At 42.4% G+C, this 18,123-nt stretch overlaps 1 protein-coding gene and 1 pseudogene across 1 annotated transcript in view; both read right to left on the bottom strand.

Moving 5' to 3' along the window:
* LOC124612610 (transmembrane protein 229B-like) overlaps nucleotides 1-18,123 on the bottom strand; it is a 175,894-nt gene that overhangs the window by 62,000 nt on the left and 95,771 nt on the right. The gene's annotated exons all lie outside the window — the stretch shown is intronic.
* Nucleotides 14,091-14,208, bottom strand: LOC124614220 (annotated as a pseudogene).

Raw genomic sequence — 18,123 nt, forward strand, 5'->3', positions numbered from 1 at the left:
TATATATAGAGATATGAATAACAATGAAGAGTATAACGTCGTTGCATTATGTCTTCATTACCTACACACTCAATCCATCTGCTCTTCACCGGTTTACTGTAACACCATAAGTAGGAAAACCACAAACGTTTTGAGAGGCAGACCGTCAAACATTATGTTGCTATTATTCAGTAATACCCAACGAATAATTTACTGACTACAGCTGAAATAACGCAGGCATTCATCTCGGTAGGTACCAGGGAGTGAAAGATTAGAAAATATTCTAGCAGAGCTGAAGGTCAAAGAAAGGAAACTATTTGCGGGAAGGAATGTGTACAGGAAGCTCAGAATTAAACGTGCTGTCGACACAAAAGTCATTGGAGTCGGATTTGTAGCTTGGACAACAATCGCCGTGGTCCTACTGAGGCAATCTCCTAAAATGATTTAGGGAAACCACCACAAATCTAAATCAGAGCTGCCAATCAGAAATATAAGGCCACCTCATACCAAATATGCGTTCAGTGCTTAACCACCTAACCGTTTCCCTCGACGAACTTTAAATTCAAATGCTTCATGTTACTATACAATTTCAAGAGGGATAATGCAAGAGGTATAACTTACTGGTATAAAGATAGTTGGTCTTTTTTCTGTTAGAAATTACGTTATGAAATTTGTACTTCTGTCAAGAGCTTTACACAATAAGAGTTCCTTGCAACTATCTCTCATGTCGCAACCCTATGTAAAATTCAAATATGGATCATGTTATTCGGAGACATCCTGTTTTACGTCTGCCCCTCCGTTCCTGCGTCATGTGTGTGAGGATGCCTTCAGACCGCTTCTATGAGCTATGAAGACGTGGAGCGCCATGTTTCAAATCGTGTAGCTGCTTTCGTTCCGTAACGTCTCCTATGTCACGCTAAGGATGTGCTCTTGAATTTTGGCACCCAGTGTGACCTTCAAGGTACCAGGCTTGTTAAATTACTCTGTAGAGTGGTTAATTGTAGGTTCCCTTTAATAAGCGACGTACGTGGAACACACACCACACGCTGTTGTTGGCGAAGCGCGTGTTGAGCTCAGGTAGCGCTCCATTAGATAAAGTGGCTTACGACATACACAGCCGAAGACTCATATTGTGATGTAGACTACCCTAAAATATTCTTACTACACCAGTTCACAGCTTAAGTTTTGAATCTAGTTATTACTCGCTTCATATGAGTTGCGAACGTATCCATAATTTGGTAACAAAACATAAATCGTTATTACAACAATGACACTTATTTGCTAACCTATTTTATTTGAGTTATAATTTCACTCTTTGCTCTCAATGATCCTTCGCTTTATATATAAACTCTTATACATTTACCGATGTACAATATTTATTTATATTTAACTAGCTGTACCCGTTCACGCGTTGCTGTGGCTCATTTTGGTTAAATGGAAAAGAAAGAAAAGAGAAAACACACGTCTCTAATACGTTTAATTTCACAATGCTTGTGGGAATACAAAATTTATACGTTGTTCCATTGTCTGTGCAGATATAGCGGTTGCCCGGTTTACGTCTCTAGATCTAAACCGAGTTCTAAAGACTGGCTTTGAGCTTTGCTGATGGCGACTGGAAACGCCAATCTGACCGGGAACTGCAGTTTCTTGAATTGAAATAGTATATCCGTTTGGAAATGCTGAAGATTAGATGAGTAGATCACATAACTAATGAGGAGGTATTGAATAGGATTGGGGAGAAGAGAAGTTTGTGGCACAACTTGACTAGAAGAAGGGATCGGTTGGTAGGACATGTTCTGAGGCATCAAGGGATCACCAATTTCATATTGGAGGGCAGCGTGGAGGGTAAAAATCGTAGAGGGAGACCAAGAGATGAGTACACTAAGCAGATCCAGAAGGATGTTGGTTGCAGTAGTTACTGGGAGATGAAGAAGCTTGCACAGGATAGAGTAGCATGGAGAGCTGCATCAAACCAGTCTCAGGACTGAAGACCACCACCACAACAACAACAACAACAACATCCGTTGGGATCGTAGAAATACAAGGAACGAGAACATCTTCATCTTTGAAAGGTCCTGTCAAGATTGGAGACTGTTGCCTCTACGACGTTGCTCATTACTTTTCTTTTTTACTGCTAGCCGCGTGCTACTGCAAAGCTTTGGCTGGTTGTTATTTCGCAACACGATACTTGGCACGCCGATTTTCAGTTGTTAGCACGTGTGGTGGCATCCCTTGAAAATCGAGTGAATTAAAAAAAAATGCTGTTGAATAATTAACTGCTTCCTCTGTTTCCCAAACAGTGTCGACGGACTTGTATGTAAAAATATCGCTTTGAATGTTCGAAAAATGTTGGAAAGTCCATAGACGTCTTTGTTCTTGGCAACAAGAACACCTCGTTCTCTCAACCAGCCTAATTTTTATAAATGGTTTGAATACTGGGAAATACGTTCTCAATTAATTCTTCTTTTAACGTCTCTAAACTGCGGAAGTAATGATACAATGATATTCGTTCTGAGGTCAGAGAAACCTGCATCTTTCCATTCCCAATTTCTAACAATTGATGTGAGAATATCTCAGCTTGTCCATCGTTTTGCAGCTGGACACACAAATTTCGTTAATTTCAACGACTTTACATGTCGCCACAAAATAGTGTATTTCAGGCATTGATTTTGTCAGTTAGTGTCGCCTAAGGAATTACGCGTAACGATTGCCTGAAGTCTGCAAGCAATATTAATGCGTTCCCAAATGGCGTGTTGCTATCACGTTCAACAGAAGGCGCTCCAGTAAGTATATGCTAACACGCGCATATTCGTATGCAACGTTGTGTCAAAATATCAAAGAAATGGAGGAAGAGCTTTCGGTGATTTAATATTTTCAACAAACGAATATCTCCATTTTTATTTATATAAATGTTTTAGAGTTTCTAGAGTTTAGATTTGCCACTAAGTTGAAATATTCCTGGAAACAGCACTGTGACAGTTACGAGCATACTTCAAGCACACTAGTTTTCCTGTCAAATAGTAATTTTGGCAAAATTGATTTCCGCCTGATTATCAAAAACGTGTCATCTTGATAATATTTTGAGGTCTGGCGTGCTCACTGACGAAATTTTTTAATTTATTTGCATGAATATAGACTTAAGGCATTCAAGAGCTTTACTCTTTCTAGACTGATTTTGCAGGATGATAGTAGCTATCGTCTGTGTTATAAATGCTATCACATACCTGCGATGCGAATTCCCTCTTGAAATTACGATTTGCTATGTCACTAAACCGTTTTGCATTACAGATGTCAGCCAATATTCCGACTGCAGGTTACAATTCATCACGTCTATGAAGTAATTAATTACTTCGTTTGATGTGGAAAATGCCATATTTCAACGGACTACTCGCTATTTGCCTGCAAAATGAACGATTTTGTCAGATCAACTGTCGTCGCATGTAATGAATACCGATTAATAAATTTCTGAGTCATTTCTTGTTGGCAGTTCGCTTTCTGTGTACGCATTTGTTTGACAGCTAACAATTTCGCAACTGCGAAATGGACGTGAAGTTAACAGCGCAGTAATTACCAGTTACCACCCTTCGCGTTTAAGAACTTTCTTAGCTGCTAGAGAGAAAGGCGGTAGTGCTTCAATCAGGGCATGATGTCTCATAAACCACAGTGATAAGTGTAAACAGAGCTCGCGGAGTGGCAGTGCGCTAAAAATCCACAGAACGGAAACATATCTTCATACTAGAGTAAACGTCAGAGTAGATGAGTATAAAATGGATTGCCGCGAAGAAATTGCAGTTGTCGTAGTTGTGTTAGATACACGATTTAGTAATACATCCGTTCCGTTTTTATTATATATCCATCGCTTCCTTCGTTGATCGGTGAATTCTTTCCTTTCTGTTTGTAATTAAGTGTATTCTTTGGTGGATCTTCATTTCTCATTCTATTCACATTTTGTTTCCACCTAGTTCTGTGTTCAGCTATTTCCTCATAGCATGTAAACACAACTCAGTAGGAACTTTTGAATTTTTAATTAAATTTATTATTGTGCAGCCCCACAACGCGTCCTCAATAATATCTCTATTGCTTGCATTTTGTTGTCGTATATCTGTTTATCCGACGATAGGTCTAAATTGGATTTTTTTATCTTTTTGGGTTTTTTAGAAAAGTTTTCTGTTTATTGTTAAATATTTTGCTTGAAAGTTGTGCAACTTTTCATCTAGATCGTTATAATAATTAGCACTTGTGTCACACCTCAGTTATTTAAAATTTGAGACCTGTTCAATTATTTTGTTGTTAATTGCTGTCTTCGACCGTATCGGATAGTTACATTGGAAAACGAAAACCTTATTTTTTTGAAGTGAGACTGTAAGACCGAATTTGTGTATTTGTGGTTTAACACGTTTTGTTTGTTTATTTCATTACCTGAAAAATTACTCGTTTAGATTAGTGTGTTTATCTAATTTATTTCTTGTATAATTCTCTAATTTGCAATTTTCAAGAATATTATTACCACAATGTTAAAAATAAATGATGAAAGAGAACACTCTTATCTCACACACCGATTTTTATCTATGGGTTATATTAGGTACAAGGGCAGATATTTTTTATAAATGACGACAGAGTACTGAACAACAAACATTGCATTAGTATTTACTTAATTTGCAAAGTAATTATTGTAGCTTTTACGAGTATTATGCTGTTAGAGTGGTTTGTACTTCCAAGTGAGCATGGTACAAGTAAGCCATTAGTGTTTATTTCCCCCTGGGCAGCAAGTCAGGTATTGAAGTGTGGACTCTTGGACGCGTAATGGATAATCTACACTGACAGGCGTAGTTCACTGCGGGGTACAGTTACAATCTTACAGAAGACATCAGGTAGTAAATTACGTGACGTGTTTCTGGGAAGACTGCTAGATGCAGAGAAAAGAAACAATTAACACACTGAAGTGTGTGCATAATAAGGTGCCAATGATCACAATACCTGTACTTATACCCCTAAAACCCTTCATAAGTTCTGTGTCGTTTAGCAACTGATTCATTAATGTTCTAGCTAAGCTTTAATTAAATGTGAAATTAGCCCAGAAAGCTAAGTACTTTAACTATAAAGCCGGCCGCGGTTCTAGGCGCTGCAGTCCGGAACCGCTGGACTGCTACGATCGCAGCTTCGAATCCTGCCTCGGGCATGGATGTGTGTGATGTCCTTAGGTTGGTTAGGTTTAAGTAGTTCGGGGTTCTAGGGGACTGATGACCTAAGATGTTAAGTCCCATAGTGCTCAGAGCCATTTGAACCATTTTTTAAACTATAAAGTGCTATTTCATACCCGAGAGAACTCTTTTATATGCAAATTTCGCAAAGTAATATCGAGTAGATCTATAAGAAGATAAAGGCGTTGCCATAAACGTCGCATGTGGCAAGCGACTACAAAAATATGTGGCTTGGAGATTGTGTTGTTCGAAGTTACTGAAGCAAGCGATCTAACATCGAAATACAGTTCGCACGGGGAGATTTCGTGATATGTAATTTAAATCTCACGTATGGTAAAATGCTGTCAATGTAAAAATGAATAAATTAATTCCAGATTTTCACTTTGCAGCGGAGTGTGCGCTGATTCAAAACTTCCTGGTAGATTGAAACTATGTGTCAGACAGAGACTCGAAGTCGGGACCTATGCTTTTCGCGGGCAAGTGCTCTACTGACTGAGCTACCCAAGCACGAGTCACCACCTGGCCTCAAACCTTCAGTTCTGCCGGTACCTCGTCTCCTACCTTCCAAACTTCACAGAAGCCCATCGGCGAACCTTGCAGAACTAGCACTCCTGGAAGAAAGGATATTGCAGACACACGGCTTGGCCACGACCTGGGGGATTTTTCTCGGAATGAGATTTTTGCTCTGCAGCGGAGTGTGCGCTGATGTGAAACTTCCTGGCAGATTAAAACTGTGTGCCGTACCGAGACTCGAACTTGGGACCTTTGCCTTGGAGTCTCGGTCCGGTGCATAGTTTTAATCTACCAGGAAGTTTTAATAAACTAATTAATTAATCTAGATCGTACCATTGCTCTGATTCCATGTTCTCCTATCACTGGCTGGGTGGTCAGTTCCTCGGTAAGGAAGGATGCAGCTGCAAGCCATATCCAACACATCCTGCTAAAAACAAAGATACCAAACCTAATTTCGGACAGGTCACTGATTACAACAGCGGTTATTGTTGGAGCGGTAAGATATCGGGTATTTGTGAAAGACCTTTTAAATAGCTGCGGTCCGTCGATGTAATCTCGTGCCGCTGCCGACCACACATCTGCGGTATACATAGTCTGTGTCACATGACGCATGGCTCCTGGCGTTCTCACGGCCAACAATACGTAGCAATTTTCGTGATTTCAGGAGATGCGGTCTCCTGCGTCTAAACAGCAGGTATTATGCTCAGCAGGTAGCATTTACTGTTGTTACCTCTGGAACACGGTTGACCCACTGCAGGGTGAAACTGCCCTTAGCGGTGTCATTTGGCACCTGTTTGGAGGACGCCTTAAATGCTCTTATCATTCTTGCAATCGGCAGTTGAGATGTCGTAGTCACCGAAAGCCTAGTGCTTACGAAATGTGTATTTATCTGTTTGTCACATGAAAAAATGAAATGTCGTGTGGCGAGGACCTCTCGGCGGGTAGACCCGATCGCCTGGTGCAAGTCTTTTGACGTGATGCCACTCCGGCGACTTGTGCGTAGATGAGGATGAAATGATGATGATGAAGACGACACAGCCGGCCGAAGTGGCCGTGCGGTTCTAGGCGCTGCAGTCTGGAACCGCGAGACCGTTACGGTCGCAGGTTCGAATCCTGCCTCGGGCATGGATGTGTGTGATGTCCTTTGGTTAGTTAGGTTTAAGTAGTTCTAAGTTTTAGGGGACTGATGACCTCAGCAGTTAAGTCCCTTAATGCTTAGAGCCATTTCAACCATCTGAAGACGACACAAACACCCAGTTCTTGAGCGGAGAAAATATCCAGCCCAGCCGGCAACCGAACCCGGGCCGCCGGCATGACAAGCCGGTGCGCTGTCCACTCAGCTACGTTGGCGGAAGTTTTTCACATGAAAACTGTAGCTTTATGAATAATCTTCGTTGCTGTCGGTTTTTTTAAATAGCAGCCACAGTGACACACAACATACTTCTTGCTTCTAATTCGATGATGAAATTTGATAAACGCCAATGACCATACAAACAAGGCTACGTGTCTTTCAACCACACAGGTCATTCACTATCTGTCACAGATCAAACTGTTGAGCGTTTTTTATTATTGTCGGCCTGCAAGAAAAATTAGCCCCCGTTCTTACTTCAGGGAAGGATATGTAACAAAGACACAGTTTTAGAACGGTCCGTTGAGCGGTTTTAATTTGTCAGGAAGTTTCTGGGTATTGTTTTCCTACAATTTGATCCGATTCTTCACTGATAGAAGCTTGTTTAAGAAACATTTAAAGCAGTTACCTATCAATTTTGTTTCACCTTTGAAGATTACATTGTTATTTGCGCATGTTAAACACCCACGTGTGATATGTGACCAGAAGTGTACGTAGATGACAATCACCTGTTACATGCGACATATGTGTTTTTTCGTGTTACAAAACCTAAAACTTACCTCACACAGCGTACGACAGGGAAACTGAAATTACCAGAATTAAATACTATCTCAAAACGTGAATATTTGCGTTTTTGGTTTGCTAGTTTCTGCTTACTCTCAAGAAAAATATTTTCGTTGAGCACCTTTAATACCATATACAACAATCATTATTCATCAACATTAATCATAAGTGTTTGATATAATAGCAGGGATTTCAAAAGGCAAAAGAATTTTTATAAAAAGAAATAGCTACTAACTTATAAAAATATAAACCACGAAACCAGAGAAAGATTCTTGAAAAGCTATCATTGGAACACAACTCCTTACTCTCTACGCTACTCTCAAAATATCAACGTTGCAAGTACCATCTGATAAACTGTTCCACTTCTATTCCGGTGTCTTAGGGGCAGAGGTTGTCAAGCACTCCAAAAGGTTAACACACGCCTCAGATGAATGAGCGTGTCCTAGATTGGACGAAAATTCTGGAAATAGATTTCAACCATTAGCAGCAGCGGGAGGCATGTGTCAACATTTTGTCTGGACGGTGCTTAATCGAAAACTGCTGTACCCTTAGCATCATCGGCGGGCCCAGAATCTAAGGCAATTACAATTCTGTCAATGGCGCTTGCTAAAGGGGGGTGCAGATTGACTGTTTGAGTCCAAGATTTAATTTTCTGACGAAGAGAAACGAAGCGGGTTCACTAGAGGTCGTTGCTTCATAGTCGGCACGTACGATCTAATGAAAAACCCCACGAAATTTCCAAAAAAAATAAACAAGGCACCAACACCGTTTCTCAAATTAGTATGGGCTTGTGTTTCTGGTATTCAATTAATAGAGCCATACGTGCGACCACAGAGTGGAAATGCGGTAAGGCCTCCACATTCAACAGACTTCAATTCCTCACGCCTTTAGTTACGGCAGCACTTGAAAGTATTTTACGCCACTTCAGTCAATGACGTGGCGACACTCCAGCGTCACGTCTTCAATTCATGCATTTACGTTCACCAGTCGAGTGTGAGATTTATTACACCGAAGAAGGATGCACTGCCATGGAGTGGACGTCACACTGAGCCGCTCCTACTATCAGGTGTTCAGGTCGTTCTTAGAACATCCTGTATATCTCTCCCTCCTCCTAACCCAATATACAGATTTCACTTCTTGCAGGTATCACAGGAAGTGTAAACGTGACAGAGCGTCTTCACATTGAATTGTGCCAATCACACATTTCAAACTGTGGAGAGAGTCAAGTGTTAAGAAATACATTGTCCTGAACATCATCAGCCTTCGACAGCTATCTCTAGCAAATAACGTCACACTTTAATAGAATATTTAATCCTTTATTTGAAACACCTTTCAAATTTTGAGAAAATGGCATATTATTTATAATAATAATGGTATATTATTTTTCGAGTAAATGTGATTCCTGAATGCAGCAAGTATTTACATATTTTTAAATGAATTTTTACATGCCGCTTGTAAGGTCTTAAGTGTTTAAAATGTTATGGTATTTTTATATATATATATATATATATATATATATATATATATATATATATATATATATATATATAGGGTAGTCCATTGATAGTGACCGGGCCAAATATCTCACGAAATAAGCATCAAACGAAAAAACTACAAAGAACGAAACTCGTCTAGCTTGAAGGGGGAAACCAGATGACGCTATGGGTGGCCCGCTTTATAGCGCTGCCATAGGTCAAACGGTTATCAACTGTGTTTTTTAAATAGGAACCCCCATTTTTATTACATATTCGTGTAGTGCGTAAAGAAATATGAATGTTTTACTTGGACCACTATTTTCGCTTTGTGATAGATGGCGCTGTAATAGTCACAAATATATGGCATTACAATTTTAGACGAACAGTTGGTAACAGGTAGGTTTTTTAAATTAAAATACGAAACGTAGGTACGTTTGAACATTTTATTTCGGTTGTTCCAATGTGATACATGTACGTATGTGAACTCATCATGTGTGTGTTTTATGAAAGCGATCTGACAAAGCCTGTGCAAAATTAATTATTTGTTCATTCGCGATCAAACTAAACAAAAGCCGTCTGTGATAGCTTACTGTTTTCGTGAAACCAGCTGTTTACCTGGATTCAGATGGCTAAAAATGGCACTACAAACATAGTTAGTTTTATCTGTGCTTAGTCAATGGTGAAAGAAACAACAGTGCCTATTAAAATGCATTAGAATTCTTCGCACCCATTTAAAAATACTAATTCGAAAAAATGGTTCAAATGGCTCTGAGCACTATGGGACTTAACATCGGTGGTCATCAGTCCCCTAGAACTTAGAACTACTTAAACCTAACTAACCTAAGGACATCACACAACACCCAGTCATCACGAGGCAGAGAAAATCCCTGACCCCGCTACTAATTCGACATTAACGTTATTTGATAGCAACATTGTCAATTAAACGATTAAAAATAAAGAGCACAGTGTTTATCTCATTATTAATTTTCTTATGAACTGTTTTTGGTTCACAAGACGATCATCAAAGAATAATAACTCACTACCGTTGTCAAAGATGGCCGCATGCTAGTAAATAAATATCACTAAAAGGTTTGTTGATGAAAGGTCAGACCATCTAAATGTGATGACGTAGCTACAATATTAACAGGAACGGTTCAACTAATCGCTGAGTTAAAAGTAGGGCTATGCGCAGGCGAGCCAAATCGGATCATTGGTCCCAGTTGCAAGATGCTAATATTATGGTAGTTAATGGAGAATAATACATAGTTGCAACAGAAATACATATAAATTTGAATTGTAGTGTATTTAATAAATCTGTGTATATGCAAACGAAATTGCAGAACAGAATGAATGATATGAATGGAATAGACAGTGTGGTAAGTGGATGAATCTTGAGAGAGAGAGAAGGTGGTTTGAGCTTAATGAGGGCCATTTACCAGGACCTTACGAAATTTAACAGCTTCTACTTTAGGAGTGGATAGGCGCTATAACTTCGACATAGAACACGTTCAGCAGTAGCAGTCAGACGTAGAGACATTTTCTAATTACAACAATGATCAGCCACTTTATCTGACTGACCTATGACAACTTTTCGACGCTAAGAACAAAACTGTACAATTTGCAATGATAAAAAGTGCTGCCTTAATGTTGTTTGCAGTGAGGCCGCAGGAGGCTGGAAGAGTGGAATAATGTTTTGTTCAATGACGAAACACCATATAATTTTTTTCGATGTGAATCCTATTGTATACAGGGAAGTATCACCATTGGACGATAGCAAAGAAATGCAGAAAGACGTTGACAACATTTACAGTTAGTGTAATGAGTGGCAACCCTCTTTAAATGGAGATAAATGAAAGATAATTTCCGCAACAAGGGAAAAGGCCCGACAGTTTTCGATTACAAGATTTCGGTGAACTTCATAAGCACCTCACATCGCTTAAGTATTGAGGAATAGTACGAAGATGCGGTATGAAATGGGACCATCACGTGAAAACTATCAAGGAAGGTGGTAGCAATGCTTAGATTTGGCGGTAGGGTTCTGAGAACTTGAATTACATACAGTACTCTAGTGTGACTAATTCTGTCATTCCATCGTCTGGAGTCGTTATCGAGTAGACTTGGCAACATGGATCGAATGAAATTTGACACGCATTACTAGGATCATAAGAGAACGGTACGGTCCATATCACTGTGTATGAAATCCCTGGGCTAGCAGGACAGAGCGGATGAGGTTATATTGTGGAAAGGTGCCAAAATAAGTTACTGTCAGTTGCGCTCAACATATAAACTTTATTTCTTAAAACACACAATCACACAAGCAAGAATCAAAACGCCAAGCTTTTAACGAAAGATCTCTTTTGATTTAATTCAGATCGGCTGAAGGCTACATCGAAAATTCAAGGCACAAGGCCTAAGCAAGGAGTTGAGGTACAGGAGTTCTTCTGGAGATTTCACTTCCTTAGAAAAAAATTTTAACTTCAACATAAATAGGCTGAAAGCCTTAGCTTAAATTTTTCCCACAGAACTCGACTGAAGGCCACACATTAAGCAAGAACAGTGTTACGGCTTAAGGCCGCGACAAAGATTTTCAATGGTTAATCTAAATAGGCTGAAAACTCGGCTGAAGACCGCATATCAACAAAACAATTTAACGGCTAAATGCCTAGGAAGAAGAGCTTTCAATTTGAAAGGACTGAAGGCGTTATTTTAAAATATTTCGTGTAACACTCGGATGAAGACCTCATACTAAAGAATAACAATCTTATGACTTAAGGGCAAGACAAGGATTTTGAATTTTTAATTTCAGAGAGATTAAAACTCGGCTTAAGGCCACCCACCATGCAGAAAACAATTTTAAGGCCTAAAGGGAAGAGCTTATAAATTTCAACTAAAAAAGGCTAAAGCCTTTATCCTAAAATGCTTCACATAAAACTGGGCTGAAGGCCACATACGAAACCCAAACAATCTCATAGCTTAAAACCCAGACAAAGAAATTTCAAATTTTTAATTTAAGCTGGGAAACTCGGCTGAAGACCACTTACAAACTAGAAAATATTTCTTACAGCTTAAGGCCTAGACAAAATTTTTCAACTTTTGATTTGAAAAGGCTGAAAACTCGGCTGAAGGCCATATAACAAACAAGAAACAATTTTTTTACGGCTTAAGGCCTAAGAAGAAAAGCCTTGCAATTTTAATAAGCTAAAACTCGGCTGAAGGCCACACAGAGTACTTAAGACTAAAAAGGAAGTCACTATGTAAATCACAAGGAGCAGCGCTCAGTAGGTTCCAAGGGTCGTCCAGGGAAGTAACACTAATGCACGTTTAGGTGAGACAGGCGGCCAGACCGACAACCTCTTAATCGGAAGGCAACTCAACTGAAAGCCAGCCAACGAACCAACCAACAAGATCAGTTCTGCTCCACCCGACCTGCAAAAACGACATCAAGATGTCAATAGCACAGCGTTCTGGGTACTGGTGCCCAATCCAGCCAAGTCAGAATAAACGCCCAAAACTACCAACAACACCTCACCTGTCGAACTACACGCCGTGCTGGACAGTATCAACACGACGAGGAAAATACACTGTCAAAAACTACGTCAACGACCAGGGCAGGTCACCGGAACGTCAATGGCCACACGGCGGAAGATACCGCTGGTACACTTCATTAATGAAGGAATGAATTAAATTAAGCACGACACAGGAAGACGGCTGCGATTCTAGCCGACTTCAATGCACACACGTTGTTGCTCGAGGGAATCTCCCAGAAAGCGACAACCACGGCCAAACGAACAGATGTAATAGCAGTTGAGGCTTGATAGTACGTTAAATGAGTACTTAACTGTTGTGTCCAGGATCGGTGGGCGACAACTCCAACCACTCGTGCACGCCGCCAGCGGCTCCGGCCTGACTACCTGCCTTGGAGACTTCCCTGCTGCTCTGCCCCAACCGACCGACTGTCTAGGTCCGGAAACGGTGAAAGGACCAAATACATGTCGGCCGATGAGACGACCGACCGAACGACCAACCAACAGTCGTTCCCGCTCCAGTCTCCTTCCGCAGGACAGTGTATCTCCAGCGGTCGGCGAGCACTGGCTGTCCACGCCTCACCGACGCTCCGTCCCCGACTTCACTGCTGCTGCGTCCCGACTGAACTCCAGACGCACGACACCCAGAAATACTATCAGTCGCTCCAGAGATGGTACGACAGTGCACTTATCGATAAGAGCTGCTGCTGCCACTCACGGCAGGTGAGGCAGGAAGTTAGTGACGCCAGTAAATGGAATAAGAAAACGAGGCGGCAGTACCATAAGAGAAGATGACAAACAATAAACGGGATGAACGCGATCTGCTCATGGCTCAGTGTAACACAAATACTTGCGGAATATATGTGGGAATCCTTGGAAGAAAGACGACATAGTACTGGCGAAATTTGCTTGAGTAAATTTAGAAAAAAAAAAAAAATATTCTGATAAGATTTTATGGGACCAAAATGCTTAGGTCATCTGTCCCTAAGGTCACGCACTACTTAATCTGACTTAAACTAATTCACGCTAAGGACAACACACACACACCCATGCCCGAGGGAGGACTCGAACCTCCGACGGGCGGAGCCGCGCGGACCGTGACAAGACGCCCCAGACCGTCCGCCATCCAGCGCGGCAGTAAATTTAGAGAACTTGTAATAGAATATATAATAGAACGTGCGACTGATATACGTCCATCACTGTTTAACTCGCGTAGGGATCATTAGATTAAAATAACAGAGATGAGGATACTTTCAGAACTACACTGCCTGACAAAAATGACTAGCACTCCGTCTTCAGGCCACAAGTGGCCCATCGGGACCATCCGACCGCCGTGTCATCCTCAGGTGAGGATGCGGATAGGAGGGGCGTGTGGTCAGCACACCGCTCTCCCGGTCGTTACGATGGTTTTCTTTGAACGGAGCCGCTACTATTCGGTCGAGTAGCTCCTCAATTGGCATCACGAGGCTGAGTGCACCCCGAAAAATGGCAACAGCACATGGCGGCCTGGATGGTAACCCATCCAAGTGCCGGCCACGCCCGTCAGCGCTTAACTTCGGTGATCTCACGGGAACCGGTGTATCCACTGCGGCATGGCCGTTGCCTGACAAAAAAGACTGAAGCACCCATAAGACATGGTCGGAAGTCAGTGAAACTTCGTACATGTACACACCACAGGCGGCGCTGCAAATCTCTGTGAAAGGTAGGACGGGTACCTGAGTGCGTTAGTATTGTTCGTGTTTTGTGTTGTCTCCAGGCCTGGTAGAGTAGGTATATAAGGAGCGTGAACAAGTGGGTTGGCATACTCGTCGTTAAGGTTCCAACCCACAACGTCTGACCACCATAAGGTAGGATCGCCGAATTATGCACCAATAACATCGTAACCCCATCACGTCTCTGCCTGCGACCCGACAACAAGTAATAGGACTTCCTACAACATTTTGTGTCATCCTGCACCAATGGTCGGAGATTGGCAGCAGCTGGGCTTGGGAATTACCGTCCCTTGCGTTGTGCGTACGTTACCGTTAACATAAAGAGTGGTGCCGTTCCGGGAAGCATGGACCACTGATGCAGAGCGCCACATTGTGTTCACCGATGATTCGTGGCTCTTCAGTATTCCATCGTTTGCGAGTATGGCGGCGGCGATCTAGAGAGGTGTCGTTCTTCCAATGGTTTGGAGAGGCACGGTGGTGGTTCATGCCACCGCTGATAGTGGCTAAAATGGTTCAAATGGCTCTGAGCACTATGGGACTTAACTTCTGAGGTCATCAGTTCCCTAGAACGTAGAACTACTTAAACCTAACTAACCTAAGGACATCACACACATCCATGCCCGAGGCAGGATTCGAAGCTGCGACCGTAGCGGTCGTGCGGTTCCAGATTGTAGCGCCTAGAACCGCTCGGTCACGCCGGCCGGCGGCTGATAGTGACTGAGGGAAATGTGACAGCACAACGATACCTAATGGACATCCTGCTTCCTTTGATGCGACAATGTCGTGGTGTCATTTTTCAACAGAACAACTCTTAACATCAGATGACACGCTTGTCTGTCAACTTTCTGCGTGATGTTAGAGTAGTCCAATTGCCAACATGGTCCCCATATCTGTTTTAGATGGAACATGTGTACGGCCAGCTCTGGTATCAGCTGTGTATAGGTTCAGAATCCAGGTCAGGAAGGACCAGCTACAACAGTTGTGGGACAGCTCTACTCACGAAAAGATACAGCGACTTTATGATACCCTTCTCAGCGGAATTAACGCGAGCATCCAGACCAGGGGAGGTGCACCATCATACTGGTAAGTTGTCTCATTCTGCCAAGTTCTTTGTAAATTTTACTCGATTTTGTGATCAGTGAACTAAATCATATGTCTGCTTTATACGTGAACCTTCATTTAATTTCCTCTTCCCTTTCTTATTCTTCACTTTTTTGTCACTGTACACTGTACACGTATGAAAGCTGAATATATTTAGTACATAGGAGTGCAATAATCTTCCTGAAAACAAGATATTTAATGTCGTGTTCAGAGAAATACACAAACCACTGCAAATACACTTCAGATGCCAAGTATCTAAAATTGTGTTTCCTTTTAGATTGGGAAGTTGGTACCCTCTTACATGTTAATGTCAGATAATACACCGCCGCAAAAAATAGTACAATCTTTTAGAGTTTTCCAATTCACTCAAGATTTATTGTTGCAACGGTGCCTGTGGAGTGCATGGAATGATTACATTTATAGATCAATAGCACAAGCGGTTCTGAGAGACCAGGTATCGACCAATGCTGAGATACCGATATTAATACAGGCCGCAATGCTGCGCTGAGCCTGGCACCCAGTCTATCGTGCAGATTTCGAATATTATCCTGGGATACGCTATGCCACGCCTGCTCGACCTGTTCAAGTAGTTCTGCAAGAGTTGTTGGTTTATGAGACGCACGAGTAACTTCACGTCCCGTCACATCCCACACGACCTCTATTGGAGATAAGTCCAGAGATGGTGCTCGCCAGGGAAGTTGCTATACGTCTTGCACAGAACGTCGAGTGTCACGAGCAGTGTGTAGGCGGCCATTATCCTTTTGGCACTATACATCACCTACCTGTTTGCAAGAACGGCAAACGAACGGGTGTAGCAACATTCCGTACGTACCGAGTGCTGATTAGTCCCCTGCAGGAACACCAAAGGTGACCAGGAGCAGTAGCGTATCGTAACCCAGACCATAAGGCCTGGAGTGGGGGCAGCGTGTCTTTGACGAATGCACTCTACAAGACACCACACACATTTTTTGTGCAAACGACCGTCACTTGTGTGCAGGCACAAACTGCTTTCATCGCTGAAGACCATGTGCGCTGTTTTACTTTACAAGTGATCCTCTGACGGCACCAGTCAAGCCGTGCGCGCCGATACTGTGGCGTGACTGGGAGACGGGTAGAGGTGTACGTGCCCGTAGTCTCACTGCTAATAACCGGTTTGCAACAAATCGTACTGACACGTCTAGGCTCACAAGCTCTCTTTCCTGTGCTGTAGTAGCTGTACGATCTGTCACTGCTGTCCTTACAATACAACGGTCCTGGCGGTCGTCTGTGCTGCGTGGATGTCCGGAACCTCCTCTGCACCTGGGAGAACGTTCATATGGCTACCTATACAAACATCCTTGAACAACTGACATAGCACGTCCAGCTTGTGTGGCAGTTCTCCGGAAGGACCATCCCACCACTCGGGAGGCCACAATCTCACCCCTTCCAGACTTGCTCAGTTGTCTGTAGGAAAGAAGAGTGCATCTCTGCGGCTTTTTTGCCTGCTTGCTTCACACGTTTACACCACCCCGAGCCTTCTGGCTGTGTGCATTCCGTATTAAAGTGTAGGAACAGATGGTGCTCTGGTAGCTACGCCACTACGCTATCTGTTGGCGGACGAGGTTGAAACCATTACCAGTACATCTACTATCCTCAGGTGGCATATGCCGTCTTCATATCATCATTAGAGGCACTAAAGCTGTCAGTTTTAAGAACCTTAATCATATGGATTACGCAGAATTAAAGATTTCGCTAAAACAGTAACACATTTATCCGTTTTTATCATATCTCTTGGCGTTGCTTTGCTGGAAAAAGAAATGCATGAGCAAAAGATAAGTGGAATAAAGCAGAATCAATTGTTTGATCAGTCTGTCAACACTAGATGCACAGTAGAGTAATGTACATCTGCAGACAAACAAATGATTAAAATTCCAGAAAAATAAGACGATTTAATCAAGAGAAAGAGCTTCAGAAATTGAGCAAGTCAACAATGCGTTGGTCCACCTGTGACCCTTATGCAAGTATTTATTCGACTTGACACTGAGTGACAGATTTCTTGGGTATACTCCTGGAGGATGTAGTACCAAATTCTGTCCAACTTGTGCGTTAAATCGTCAAAAACCCGAGCTCGTTGAAGAGCCCTGCCAATAATGCTGCAAGCGTTCTCAATCGGGGTGAGATCGAGCGAGCTTGCTGGCCGAGGTAGGGTTTGACAAGCCGTGTGCGGGCAGGAATTATCTTGCCGAAATGTAAGCCCAGCATTGCTTGCCTTGAAGGGCAACGAAACTGAGCGTAATATCGTCGACATACTGCTGTGTCGTAAGGGTGCAGTGGATGACAACCAAAGGGCTCCTGCTATGAAATGAAATGGCTTACCAGACCATCGATCCTGTCTGTCGGGCCGTCATGTTGGCATCCCACCACTGTGCGGGGTGTCTCCAGACACGTCTTGCCTCAGTTGGAAGCAGAACTTATCACTATAGACACTTCTACTCTGGTTAACGAAATTCCACGCCAAATGTGTCTGACACCATTGCAGGTGTCAATGGTAATCGACGGAAGGGGTGCCCTGAGCTCAGGCCCCTTTCTGTGAGCCGCCTATTAATGGTCCTTGTGGTCACTGAAAGCACCAGTCTCACGCCGGATCGGTGACAATGGTGAATCCGGGGTTCTGAGTGCGCCTCTGACTGTCGCTCGGTTCTCACGTTCTGTCTTCTTTCTAGGTCA

Source organism: Schistocerca americana, chromosome 4 (assembly GCF_021461395.2).
Source record: "Schistocerca americana isolate TAMUIC-IGC-003095 chromosome 4, iqSchAmer2.1, whole genome shotgun sequence".
In the NCBI taxonomy this organism is placed as follows: Eukaryota; Metazoa; Arthropoda; class Insecta; order Orthoptera; family Acrididae; genus Schistocerca; species Schistocerca americana.